Raw genomic sequence first — 13,716 nt, 5'->3', positions numbered from 1 at the left:
AAGTAGCAACACGACTAGTAGTAAATAACATTAACATTGTTATTAATTTTAACTTATTCTGGAGCACAACCAACATCATAGTCATAGACACTGGCCAAATTTTCCAGACAGGAAATCATTTTGTATTCAGTGATTAGCAAGTGATTGTGGAATAAAATAGAATTGACATAAAACTGTTATCTGTTTCCATATGTGACTTGGGGAATGCTTCCCAGTACCAAATAATAAGACAGGTATGGCTAATTTAGAGATCTTATAGTACACATTCTGTTAACATGAGGCCCTGAAATACAGAAATCCATATGCTAACATAATCTCTTAATGGCATTTTTGATTTCTTTGTTCCTTAGAGCATAAATGGCCGGATTTAGGAGAGGGGTGATGACTGCATAAAACACAGCCAGAAATTTGTCCACCCAGGTGATGCTGAGTGGCCACAGGTAGTAAAAATGCAAGGCCCAAAGAAGAGCACTACCACTGTGATGTGGGCAGTGCAGGTGGAGAGAGCCTTGAATGTCCCATCCTTAGAGCAAAGACAGATGGTAAACAGAATATGAGTAAGAGATTAGCAATAGAATGAAGCAAATGGTTGCCAGTACCCCACTGTCAGCATTTATCCACATTTCTAGGATATAGGTGTCTATGCAGGCTAGCTTGGTCACCAATGGAATATCACAGAAAAAGCTAGCCAGTTCCCTGGGCCCACAGAAGGGCAGCTTTATAATCATAGTGAGTTGGCTTATTGAATGCACAAAGCCAATGATCCATGATGTCACCACGAACCCAATGTACGTTTGTCTGTTCATGATGCTGGAATAATGGAGTGGCTTGCAGATGGCCACATAACGGTCATAGGCCATTGACACAACCAGAAATATCTCACCCTCTCCAAAGAATGTCCAAAGAAAATCTGACACATGCAGCCTTCAAAGGAGACAGTCTTGTTTTCCTTGAGAAAGTCTGTGATCATTTTAGGGGTAGTGGCTGAGGAAAGGCAGAAGTCAATGAATGAAAGATTGGCTAACAGAAAGTACATGGGAGAGTGGAGATGAGGTCAGCAATAATTAGGAACACGATGAAGATGTTGCCCAAAATGGTGATAAGATAAAGTGAAGAAAATATCACCAGGAGAAAGGCCTGGAGCTCCCATGAATTACAAAGCCCCAAAATAATAAATTCAGGCACCACAGACTGGCTTACTTCTTCAATTTTGTCTAGTTTGTTCTAAATTCACCTGAAGGAAAGACAGGAAATTCATTTTTCTGAATAACAGTATGTGAATCAAGAAGATTTCTTCTACATTGCTGATGGAAGTCTATACTAATATAATCAGTGTGGAAAAAAGTTTATCTTGTAAAGCTCAATATTGATGAATTCTGTGGTTCAGCAATTTCACTCCCATTTCTATACCCAAGATAAACTCTTGTATGTGTATGTAGAGAAATTTATAATAATCCCCATAAGCAAGACAATGGAATATTATTCAGAACTATAACAAATTACAACTATAAAATGATATAGATGTATCTTAGACATAATACTGAAAGAAAAAAAAGTCCAAAATGGATCCACTCAGTACTATTTATATAAAGTAAAGAGCAATGGAAAAATAATGTATATTTTGCAGAAAAAATATAAATGATAAAACTATGTACAGAAAGAGAAGATGTAAGACCTAAGTAACCTTAAGTGAAGGGAGGTGAAAGGTAGGCATAAGGATGAGCATATAACCAGTTGTATGTTATCATTTAGGTCATGTTTCCATCAGTGTAATTTTATCATTAAATAAATAAGCAAACACAAAATGGGCATGGAAAAATAGTGAGAGTATGTTATGAATCAAGAATTATGATCAATTTGGGATTCCTGGCTGGCTCAGTTGATAGAGCAGGTGACTCTTGATCTCGGGGTTGTAAGTTCAAGCCCCATGTTGGGTGTAGAGATTACTTAACAATAAAAAATCTTTAGAAAAAAAAGAATTATGATCATTCAATAAATACTGTAGACCTGAGGTAAAGTGACATTTTTTAAAATGACATTGTTTAGAGGCTGTATGTTAGAAAAATAGTTTCTATTTATAAATTTGAAAAACTGACACAATATTTAATATATTATTGAAGGTTAATTTTTTAAAGTTATTTATTTTTGAGAGAGAGAGAGCGGAGGAGGAACAGAGGGAGGAGACAGAATCTCAAGCAGACCCTGCATTATCAGTGTGGAGCCGGACATGGGCCTCAAACTCACAAGCCATGAGATCATGACCTGAGCTGAAATCAAGAGTCATACCCTTAACTGACTGAGCCACCCAGACACCCCTGACTTAATTTTTTTAATGAATAAATAGATGAATCAATCGTTTTTTGAATCAATCTTTTTTTTTTTTTTTTTTTTAATTTTTTTTTCAACGTTTTTTTATTTATTTTTGGGACAGAGAGAGAGACAGAGCATGAACGGGGGAGGGGCAGAGAGAGAGGGAGACACAGAATCGGAAACAGGCTCCAGGCTCCGAGCCATCAGCCCAGAGCCCGACGCGGGGCTCGAACTCACGGACCGCGAGATCGTGACCTGGCTGAAGTCGGACGCTCAACCGACTGCGCCACCCAGGCGCCCCTTTTTTTTTTTTTTTTTTTTAATTTTTTTTTCAGAATCAATCATTTTTTAAAAGAGATATTAATACTATTTTGACAAAATGACAAAACTTTTTAACTAATGAGCATAGTTAAGTACAAGAGCAGATAAACTAATCAAATACAAGGTAGTTAAAAATCAGTTAAAGAATAAATGTTCTAGGCATAAAGAAAGGATAAATCATGAGCACCAGGAAGAAATATTCTCTGTTCATGAAATTCAAAGCTTATATAACCTGTAAGAAATTACTTGTAGCCTGAAGTGTACCTCGGCCATCGTGAAAGGTTTAGTTTTGAATATCACACTTTAAAATGTGTATTAAAGCCATTTTGCCAGACGTGGTATCATGATAATAATCGTACTTATTTTACTGCTGAAAAGATGAGTTAAAAGGTAAATGCCCAAAAGGAACACAGTTAATAGTCTATTTGGAGTTAGCTTCTGGAAAGAATGTTGATTTGGAGAAAAGTTCAGTTTGACTGAGAACTATGATTTCTATGAATCAAAAATAATAAAATTCTTCATAAGATTGCATGTCCAATGAAGCGGTAATTGACATAAGAAGAAATATAAATGGTCAGTAGATCTATGAAAAGTATTCTCTGTATCTATAATCATTCTATTATTTTTCTTGGCACTAACTTCTTCTGGTTTCCTCTAATTTAGTCTGTTATCCTCACTGTTGTCTATTATAAAATTGTTGATGTTGTTTAAATCCACAAGAGTTACCAGATACCAGCAATAAAAATAAGGACAGAGTTATAAAGTACTAGATATAGGAGGGCCTTTTAATTTTCTAGTGTGGTCAACAAGAATTTATTGAATTTATTTTTACTGTGTACTCTGATCACTTTTGGACACTATAGATGAAAATATAGGTTCTGTAGGTTATACTAAAGAAGTAAAAGCCTATGCCTGCTTGCTCACCTAATACTTGCTTTAAAAGTTGTTAACATTATTTTAGTTGAATTACAAAAGACAAAATATTACTACTAAATTAGCTATATTAATAGTCATATTAATAACACTGTTATAATTTATTTTCAATCATGTCCTAGGTGGGAGAATTAAATCTTGATTCCAAGGGTATAATAGTAAAATCAAATGACTTAAAGCAGAACTCCCCAAAGAGAATCAAAACTTAGGATGGGGGTGCGGGGGGGAAGGAAAAAGGAAGAAAGGAAGGAAGGAAAGAAAGAAAAGGAAGAAGAAAGAAAGAAAGAAAAGAAAGGAAGGAACGAGGGAAGGAAGGAAGGAAATTAGACAATACCTATTTTTTTGTTTTGAACTATGAATTTTAGGGTCATGTAAAAACTAAGTCTCCCTGTTTCTTTCTGTGTCTGCCTGCTCTCTCTCTCTCTCTCTGAATACCCACTGTATTTTCATCTACATTGTCTAACTTAATCTCTACAATAGCCCCATGAAATAGGTCCTGAGGTTGGTCCCCATTTGTAACCTGTTAGAAGTCTCAGAACAGAGAAATAGTGTGGCTGGGGTGGGGAGTGGGAGGCACACCCAATGTTTGTGACTCCAGTCCTTTCTCCTTCTTTGGTATCATTCCGCATTTCCTACTCTTCATTTCCAAAAGCATAATTCCATTCTCATGGTAACTATTGACTGTTACAACTTTTGAGAGATTTCATTCTATATTTTCTATCAGGATTTTTTCTGATCTAAATTATTAACAGTCCATTTTTCCATGTTTGGAAATTTCTGTTATTTATGCCTACATACCTGTGCCTGGAACATAATCCAGAAAAACTGTAGCCCCTGATGACTGTGGTGCTGTGAGAACCCAAATACTTCCTTAACCAGGGCATTTAGGGAGCTGTCAGACTGAATAGCAGGTGTTCTTTATGATGCTGTATGAAGTCCAGAAGTCCCAAATGTAGCTAGGAGAAGAAACCCTTGATATTTCTGGAAACTGCAAAAATTCCAAGCCATCCCAATTAGTATTAATGGAAATATAGTGTTAAAACATTGTAAAATTGTCTTAAATGTGATAGAGGAGGGGAATTAAGGGAGTAGTTAAGAAATTTAGAGAGTATAGACTGTACCTTCTTATCAGAGAGACCCCATATTTGACCATATTTTTTCCCATGGATAAAGTATTGTCTATATTCTAACTAGAATCTGAAATAAACTCATATTGCAGCAAAACAAATAATCCATTTTCTGTTGTGACCAGTATCCATGTGAGAGTGTGAGGTATATATTCATTGTAGAGACTACCTTCTGGGGTAGGAAAATTTCACTTACCCAAGCTATCTATGCTCCTTTGGGACCTCTTAATTTCTAAGTTCCTCTGAATTGAGAAAATCACTTGAAAGTGTGCCTTTGCTAAGATCAAAGACAGACCTGGTCAGTGCAATTAATTATAAAAGTTCCACTGATAGAAATTAAGCACAGTTTTAAAACATTTCTTTGGCTAACTTTTTAATTTAATAATTATATTATTTTAAAACAAAATTGCTATTTCTAGTCCCTTCAGGAGCCGATGACTTAGGTAAGTGGTCAGAGAAGACCAGTCAAGACAAATGAGCTGGTTGCCGATATACTCCACCTGTGTATATGACAGAACAGCCAGCCTTGAATTGCTGGTTTTGTGGGGTTTCAATGGAGGGTAGAAAAACATTTTGAAGTCTCGAGAATTTCTGTGGTTACATGAGCAAAGTTCTGGGTTTATATTGGGTGAAAGTCAGCATTATTAATATTCTTTTAGGTAACCAAACAATAATGGAAGCCTACCTTTTTATTTTCACTTACAAAGTATTACGTAAATCAAGTATTCTTGGTCAGAATGCAACGCTTTAGAGGTCTGAGAAGGAAATATGATAATATGTCTCTATCTGCCTTTTCTTATTACTTTTGTTTAACCACACACATACAAGTCTGTTCACGTTTTGGTGGTTGTTTCAGTTTCCTTTTAATTCAATTACACAATTATGTGTACACATATCCACATATTTTTGGGAGGAGTCTTGTTTGTTTTTGAATAGATAAGATATAGAAATGTACTTTAATTTATTTAAAATTTATTTAAAATCAATTTATGCTTAAGTATCTTTCTTTCAATGGTGATTACTACTCTTAGAAAAACAAAGAGAAAACTTATTTAAAACATATTTCATTTTTTGTTCAAAAGTAAAGATATATTTATATTTTTTAATTTTAAAAAAATGTTTATTTATTTAGAGAGAGAGAGATAGAGAGTAAGCAGGGGAGGGGCAGAGACAGAGGGAGACAGAGAATCCCAAGCAGATTCTGCACTGTCAGCATGGAGGCTGATGCAAGTCTCGAACTCATGAACTGAACTGTGAGATCATGATCTGAGCTGCAGTCAAGAGTCTGACACTTAGCTGAATGAGCCACCCACATGCTCAGGTAAAGGTATATTTTTAAAATGTTCTCTTCACAGTTTAAGGATGGATGCTTGGGGTTTGGAAAGCTAATGTAGAAAAACAATGAGGTATAAGGATGGGATTGCTGGACTTGACATTAACTATGTGGATAGTGTCAGTGATGTGAATCCACTAGTCAGCTTGGCTAAAGATCAGGCAAATGAAGGTGGTATCTCAAGACATAGCCTAGAAACATCACTACGTTAAAGTATAGATGGTTATGTTTAAGGAATGGAAACCACATGTAAACTAGTAAATAAACCAGTTATTGCGTTGTGTGAACATTCTAGACAGTCTGGAGAACACAAACATTTTAAATTATGGCAACTACACTAAAGTAACATTGAATATGTAGTGAAGCAGAGTTACATACCTTCACCTCAACCCCATGTTAGCTCATCAGGAAGAAGTGGCTGTGATGCAGTGTATTACAAACATTCTGTTGTTTATTTCCTTCTCTTCTCATGGTTAGAGAACATTTGCTAAATAGGCATTTCACTAGTCCTGACTGGTGGGGGACTCTACACAAGTTCCAAGCATTTACCAAGTATAGACTTCATAGTCACTATCCCTGTGTCTGGTACATTCTATGTAGGTATTCTAGGGAGTAAATGAGTCCTAAATTTCAGCTCCACCAAGGAAGAAGAAACCATGGTAGAGAAGTGGGTCAATGTGTTCAACTGAGAGAGGTTTTAAGATTGTTATTCTTTGAGGGAGAAGGGAGAAGTTACCTAATTAGATCTTGCTCACTTATCCCTAGGTAAAACTAAAAGAGTGAAAAGTCTCAGAGACTTCACCTAAGATGAGCATTTATGTAGCAAAGGGCACTTAGATATATCATCTTCCTAAAGTGGGTCCAATCAGGCAGAGGGAAGTAATTTTAAAGGACTGGGAAAAATGTAATTGTGATAGAGGATGAGAGCAATACCTCTTGCTTATATTAATATATTCACTTACCAGGGATTTTTATTTTATTATTTTATTTTATTTTATTTTATTTTATTTTATTTTGAGAGAGAGTGAGAATGTGAGTGGGAGAGAGAGAGAGAGAGAGAGAGAGAGAGAGAGAGAGAGAGAGAGAGAATCTTAATCTCCAAGCTCAGTGTGGAGCTCGACAAGGGGCTTGATGTGGGGCTTGACATAGGGCTCAATCCCATAACCCAGGGATAATGACCTGAGCCAAAATTAAGAGTTGGATGCTCAACTGACTGAGCCACACAGGTGCCCTGATTTACCAGGGATTTTAATCACCTATCAATCAATCATCCTGGACATTAGCAAGTCACTTTGGGGACCATATTATATTGTACATCATAATCCTAAAGCACGTGTCAACATCCACAGCTGACTAAGGTTTTTACTAGAATGTTTGCTGGCCAGTAGATCAGCCACGCTGTATGAGAGTGATTATGAAACCTTGAATAAATGCCTGGTAGAAGTAAGCAGAGAACCCACAACAGCATAAGCTCAGGTATGAGAGTTAAAACACATGCACACAACTCAAAAAGATTCAAAACTTGGAGGCATCTGGGTAGCTCAGTCGGTTAAGCATTTGACTTTGGCTTGGGTCATGATCTCATGGTTTGTGGGTTTGAGCCCCATGTAGGGTTCTGTGCTGAGAGCTCAGAGCCTGAAGTCTACTTCAGACTCTGTCTCCCCCTCTCTCTCTGCCCCTCCCCCACTGTTTCTTTCCCTCTCTCTCTCTCTCAAAAAAAAAAAGAAAAAGAAAAAAAGAAAAGAAAAGAAAAGAAAAGAAAAGAAAAGAAAAGAAAAGAAAAGAAAAAAAAGACTGAGGGCGCCTGGGTGCTCAGTCAAGCCTTTCACTTCGGCTCAGGTCATGATCTCATGGTCCATGGATTTAAGCCCCACATTGGGCTCTGTGCCGGCAATGTGGAGCCTGCCTGGGATTCTCCCTCTTTCTCCTTCTCTCTCTGCCCCTCCCCTGCTCATGCTGTCTCTCTGAAAATAAATAAACTTAAAAAAAAAGACTCAGAACAATTCCTATTGGATTTACACTATTCACTAATGTTTAAGGTGGAGGAAGGAGGTAAAGTTTAAATAACGATGTCTGCAAATGAGTTGTTGTCAACTTAAAAAGGGATACATTTATATATATCACAGGGGATGTTAGGAAAAAGACATAGACATTCATTTCTTAATTAGAATTCTGGATTATGTTAGGAAGGGCCATTCTAAGACCACTGACTCAAAAATAATTGTAATTTGGAGTTAAGTAATTATTACACAAAAAGGAATTTACTTACTTAGTAGTAGGTAGACTTGTTGAATGTTGGCCTGGATCTTCTCCCAGAATGAGCAATAGATTAGTGTCACTGACGTCTCTGATCAGCAGAATGCTCATAATTTTGTTTGTGTTGACCACCTGAATTCAAATGGGCTTCTATGAAATAATAGGGGAGCAATTAAATTCTATTCTTTTATTTGACTTTATTATTTTTTACATCAACTGCTTGTTTGAAGAAAAAGTAGTAAATATTAAGGCAACTTAAACTGAGTTGTTTTTCTAAGTTGTTTTCTCACCAATATTTGAAAAAATACCTTTTTTTTTTTGTCTTGAGTAGTTTGGATAGACAACTAGATTAAAAATTTCAATGGCTTTTAACTTGTACTTCTGTATTTCTCCAGCTGCTAGGCAATGGGGCTCCTAATCCATTACAATGAAAAAAATACTGAAAGACCCAGACTGATTAATATAATTATAAATAAGACCAAGACATCTATGAGCTAAGAATTGTTGTACGCAGGTAATGAGGGAAGAATTAAGCAGTGTAGTTATGTATGTGTTCCACTTCCTACATTTTTTTTTCAAGTGTCAATCTATTAATCATTCAGATGTTCACCAGCCAGAACAATGGGCCTGGATAAGCCACTTTTCCTTTCTGTCACCTAATGACACAAATGTGACACAAAAGCAGCCACACCTGCAATGTGTCTTGGTGCAGTGTATTTGGAAGATTGAACAATTCAAGTTTTTGTTTTTTTTTTAATTTTTTTTTTCAACGTTTATTTATTTTTGGGACAGAGAGAGACAGAGCATGAACGGGCGAGGGGCAGAGAGAGAGGGAGACACAGAATCGGAAACAGGCTCCAGGCTCCGAGCCATCAGCCCAGAGCCCGACGCGGGGCTCGAACTCACGGACCGTGAGATCGTGACCTGGCTGAAGTCGGACGCTTAACCGACTGCGCCACCCAGGCGCCCCTGAACAATTCAAGTTTTATTTCCCTGTGGATGAAGGATCAACAGGCCCTGACTTAGGATATTGCACAGAAAGGCCTGAATCTGCAAAACATTTATATTTCAGGGTGAACTTATTCTAACACCAATGTGTCAACTTATCTGAGACCCCAGGATGCTCATCCAGGCACTGAGTTTCCAGCAGGCAAACTCTCAGCAGGAAGGCCACCTTATTCCTCTTCCCTCTGCCTTTCTAGCATAGGAGGTACACCTGCAGCATCTTGGGTCAGGCCGGGTCGTGTCCAGCATGGGGCCAAAAGTGAGGCTTGAAATCACAACCTGAGGTCAAGACCTGAACTGAGATCTTAGATCTCAGATCTCGGAGATCTCAGATGCTCAGCCAACTGAGCCACCTAGGCGCCCCCACTTCCTACATTTTTAACAGTACTATTTTGATGATATCCTCATAAGCCCCTAAGAGATAACATTTTTTGTGTTGTTAAGGATTATTTTACTTCTATCTTCAACTTCTTTCCATCCAGATATAGAAGCCTGGGACATATAAGGTTATGATTTCTCTAACCTACTGTTTTCAAAACAAAGTTTTGTTTGGTGGAATCCCACCTGCTTGGTGCCTATTAGTTTCTAGCCCATCATTTTCTAGCAGTCTACTCAAGGAAGAGACTGAGTTAAGACTGTATCTTATAAGAAGTACTAGTTGTAAATATATGTAGTGTAGATCCCTTACCTTAAAGAAGGTGCTATTAGATTGGTAAGTCAACAGTGGTAAGACACTGAACAGCAGACAGTGGTATACAATTAAAGGACTACAAATTTCAAAGGATTTAAGGTCAACGTGGGCAGCACAGATTGGTGAAAGTACTATGGGATATGGCTAATTTGATTGAATGATAGACTCTCCAAAGATACGAGAGTAAGGAATGTAATTTCAAATAGCGGAGACCCTATTAGCATAATACGTGAAAGAGTACGTGCATGGTATAAACCAGGGAGCCCAGGCTTTAAAGACAGGCAAAAGTAGCCTGAAACTTGGCACTGTCACTTGTGAACTATGCGAACTTAGCCAAGTTACAAACTCTGAGCCTCATATTCTTTTATCTAAAATGGGATTCTTGGGGCGCCTGGGTGGCGCAGTCGGTTGAGCGTCCGACTTCAGCCAGGTCACGATCTCGCGGTCCGTGAGTTCTAGCCCCGCGTCAGGCTCTGGGCTGATGGCTCGGAGCCTGGAGCCTGTTTCCGATTCTGTGTCTCCCTCTCTCTCTGCCCCTCCCCCGTTCATGCTCTGTCTCTCTCTGTCCCAAAAATAAATAAAAAACGTTGAAAAAAAAATTAAAAAAAAAATAAAATGGGATTCTTGTATTACCTTATTTTTTTTTTTTTTTTGTATATTTCTGGACAGTGTCCAACCAAACTAGCTCAGGTAAACAAATAAATGCATAATATGTAAAATGGTGATAGTAGTGGACCCGATTTAGTTTATACAACACACCAGTATTCACTCTTGCCTTCCTTGCTTTCTTTCTAGCCCCAGTATCCATAAGAATGATTGTCTTTGCCTCTGCTAACAACCAGGGGCCCAATATGGTTGCTTCTATAGATCCCTGATATCTCTCAGGCATGATAAGACATTGTTCTGTCTCCTTCTAACACTGCACTTTTGGCTTCCCACCTCTAGGCTCCATCTGCATTTAAGTTTCCGTGTCCCAAAGAAGTGCTTGAACAGAAGACTTCTGTGTAAGCAGTTTATTTGAGAAGGGGATCTCTGGAGGTAGGAGTGACAGAACAAAGGGGATGAGACAGGGAAGGAGGAAAGGCCACTGAGGAGAGCAAATGTTATGTCCTGTGCCTACAATGTGCAAGGCAGTGGTCCTAGCTTTGGGAATATTACATTGACTAAACTACAGACAAGAACTTAGAGTTTTGAGGGAAAATCAGATAGCAAACAAATACTTATGTAAATAAATAAATAAATAAATAAATAAATAAATAAATAACTGAAAGCTGTAAATAACTTCTGTGGAAAAAAGGGTATACACTGCTGTGAGAGAGTGAAAGAGGAAATAATTTTTTATTAGTTAATTTTTTTATTTGACTATAGTTGACACATAATGTTACATTAGTTTCATATGTACAACATAGTGATTCACTTTCTCTTTATATCATGCTATGTTCACCACAAGTGTAGCTGCCATATGTCACCATACAACATTGTAGTATATACCATTGACTATTTTCCCTAAGCTGTACCTTTATTCCCATTACATTCTTTCAATAAGTGGAAGCCTATATCTTCCATACCCCTTCCCCCATTTTGCCTGCCTTCTCCCAGCAACTATCAGTTTGTTCTCTGTATTTATAGGTTCATTCTGCTTTCTGTTTATTTACTTGTTTTGTTTTTTTAGATTTCATGTTATAAGTGAAGTCATATGGTATTTATCTTTCTCAGACTTATTTCACTTAGCAAAATACCTTCCAGGTCAAACAAAATCAAAGTCATCACACATGACAAGATCTCATTCTTTCTTTGGCTGAGTAATATTCCATTATTAGATAGATAGATAGATAGATAGATAGATAGATAGATAGATACAGATATAGATATATACCAAATCATCTTTATCCATTTGTCTATTGATGGACATTTAGGTTGCTCCATATCTGGGCTATTGTAAATAATGCTGTGATAAACATGGGAGTGCAGGGGCACCTAGGTGGCTCAGTTGGTTAAGCGTCCGACTTCAGCTCAGGTCACCATCTCGCGGTCCGTGAGTTCGAGCCCCATGTTGGGCTCTGGGCTGATGGCTCAGAGCCTGGAGCCTGCTTCTGATTCTGTGTCTCCCTCTCTCTCTGACCCTCCCCCATTCATGCTCTGTCTCTCAAGTAAATAAACGTAAAAAAAAAAAAAAAACACAGAAGTGCATATATCTTTTTGAAAAGGTGTTTTCATTTCTTTGGGTAAATACCCAGTAGTGGAAAAATGGAATCATATGGTGTTTCTATTTTTAATTTTTTGAGGAAGCTCCTTAGTGGTTGTACCAATTTACAGTCCTACCAATAGTGTTTGGGGGTTCCTTTTTCTCTTCATCATTGCGAACACGTGTTATTTCTTATCTTTTTATTGTAGCTATTCTGACAGCTATGAGGTAATATCTCATTGAGGTTTTGATTTGCATTTCCCTGATGATTAATGATGTTGAGTATCTTTCCATGTGTCTGTTGTCCATCTTATGTCTCCTGTGGAGTAATGTCTATTCAGGCCCTCTGCCCATATTTTAAATGGGGTATTTGTTTGTTTGTTTGTGTTTTGGTGTTAAGTTGTATGAGTTCTTTATATATTTTTATATTAATCCTTTACTGGATATATTATTTGCAAATATATTCTCCTATTCAGTAAGTTGTCTTTTGTTTTGTTGATGGTTTCCTACACGGTGCAAAAGCTTTTTATTTTGGTATAGTCCCAATAGTGTATTTTTGCTTTTGTTTCTTTGCCTGTGGAGACATATCTAGAAAAACATGGCTATGGCTAGTGTCAGGAATTATTGTCTGTGTTCCCTTCCAGGATTTTTATGGCTTCAGATCTCACATTTAGGTCTTTAATCCATGCTGAATTTATTTTTGTACAGGGTGTAATAAAGTGATCCCCAGTTTTATTTTTTCCATGTAGCTGTCTAGTTTTCCCAGTACCATTTATTGAAGAAACTCTCCATTTTTCTTTAATCCTTATTAAAAGTAGCTCTTGTGATTGGTATATTGCAGGAGGTGAGGCTTAACGCATAATTTGTGTTGCTCCGGAGATACCACACGTTTGGTTCTTCCTACCCCCACAGAAGCCCCTAGGTATCTCCTCCCTTCAGGGCATCCTGATACATAGCCCCATTTCATATGCCATCAATCCCTTTTTCTTCGCCTGGGTGCCACTCCCGAGCACACATGACCCACAGTGTATAAGTGCACATGGTTTGGAACATAAGCATCTTCAAAATTCATTTTTTGAGAGGGAATGTTAGGGTCATGAGCCAGCTGGGTCCCCTGCAGTGCGCATCCTTATCCACATGTGAACCTCTGTCGGGACTGTGACCTGGGAGGAGTCTGCTCTTCTGTGTCACCAAGCACTTGGAGCATGTACGTGCCAGTGTAGATGAACAACTGTCTGGTCACCTGGGTGATGTGGCACAGGACCTGCAGCCGGCTCCTCAGCAGGGCCTTGACTCCTATACACCAGATGTTGTAGGACACCGAATATATCTCATACATGGTGGTCTTGATGTTGCATATTTTTGCCTCCTTTGTCATAGACTGATTGGCCATACAAGTGTGGGTTTGTCCTAGGCTTTCTGTTCTGTTCCAGTGATCTATGTATCTGTTTTTGTATTGTGGCTTTTTAAGGTTTATTTATTTATTTTTAGAGAGAGAGACAGACAAAGAGAAAGAGAGAGAGAGAGAGTGTGTGCCCAAGTTGGGGAGGGGCAG

The 13,716-nt window shown here is 37.9% G+C and overlaps 1 long non-coding RNA gene, 1 other non-coding gene and 1 pseudogene across 4 annotated transcripts in view; all 3 read right to left on the bottom strand.

The window, feature by feature from the left end:
- The window catches only part of LOC147580142 (uncharacterized), an 80,296-nt gene that overhangs the window by 24,115 nt on the left and 42,465 nt on the right, over positions 1-13,716 (bottom strand). For all 3 annotated transcript variants that reach the window (XR_015251887.1, XR_015251886.1, XR_015251888.1), the window contains one exon: positions 8,294-8,430. This is a non-coding gene — a long non-coding RNA (uncharacterized LOC147580142). The remainder of the gene's footprint in view (positions 1-8,293; positions 8,431-13,716) is intronic.
- LOC112855641 (olfactory receptor 4F4-like) lies at positions 306-2,904 on the bottom strand (annotated as a pseudogene).
- LOC112856724 (small nucleolar RNA SNORA17) lies at positions 8,859-8,993 on the bottom strand. The gene has a single exon (XR_003223269.1). It is a non-coding gene; the product is annotated as a small nucleolar RNA SNORA17 (small nucleolar RNA).

Source organism: Puma concolor, chromosome B3, assembly GCF_028749965.1.
Source record: "Puma concolor isolate L17-30 chromosome B3, mPumCon1.1.hap2, whole genome shotgun sequence".
Taxonomy (NCBI): Eukaryota; Metazoa; Chordata; class Mammalia; order Carnivora; family Felidae; genus Puma; species Puma concolor.
Note: the sequence above shows the minus strand (reverse complement) of the source record. Positions and strands in the feature narration are given on the sequence as shown.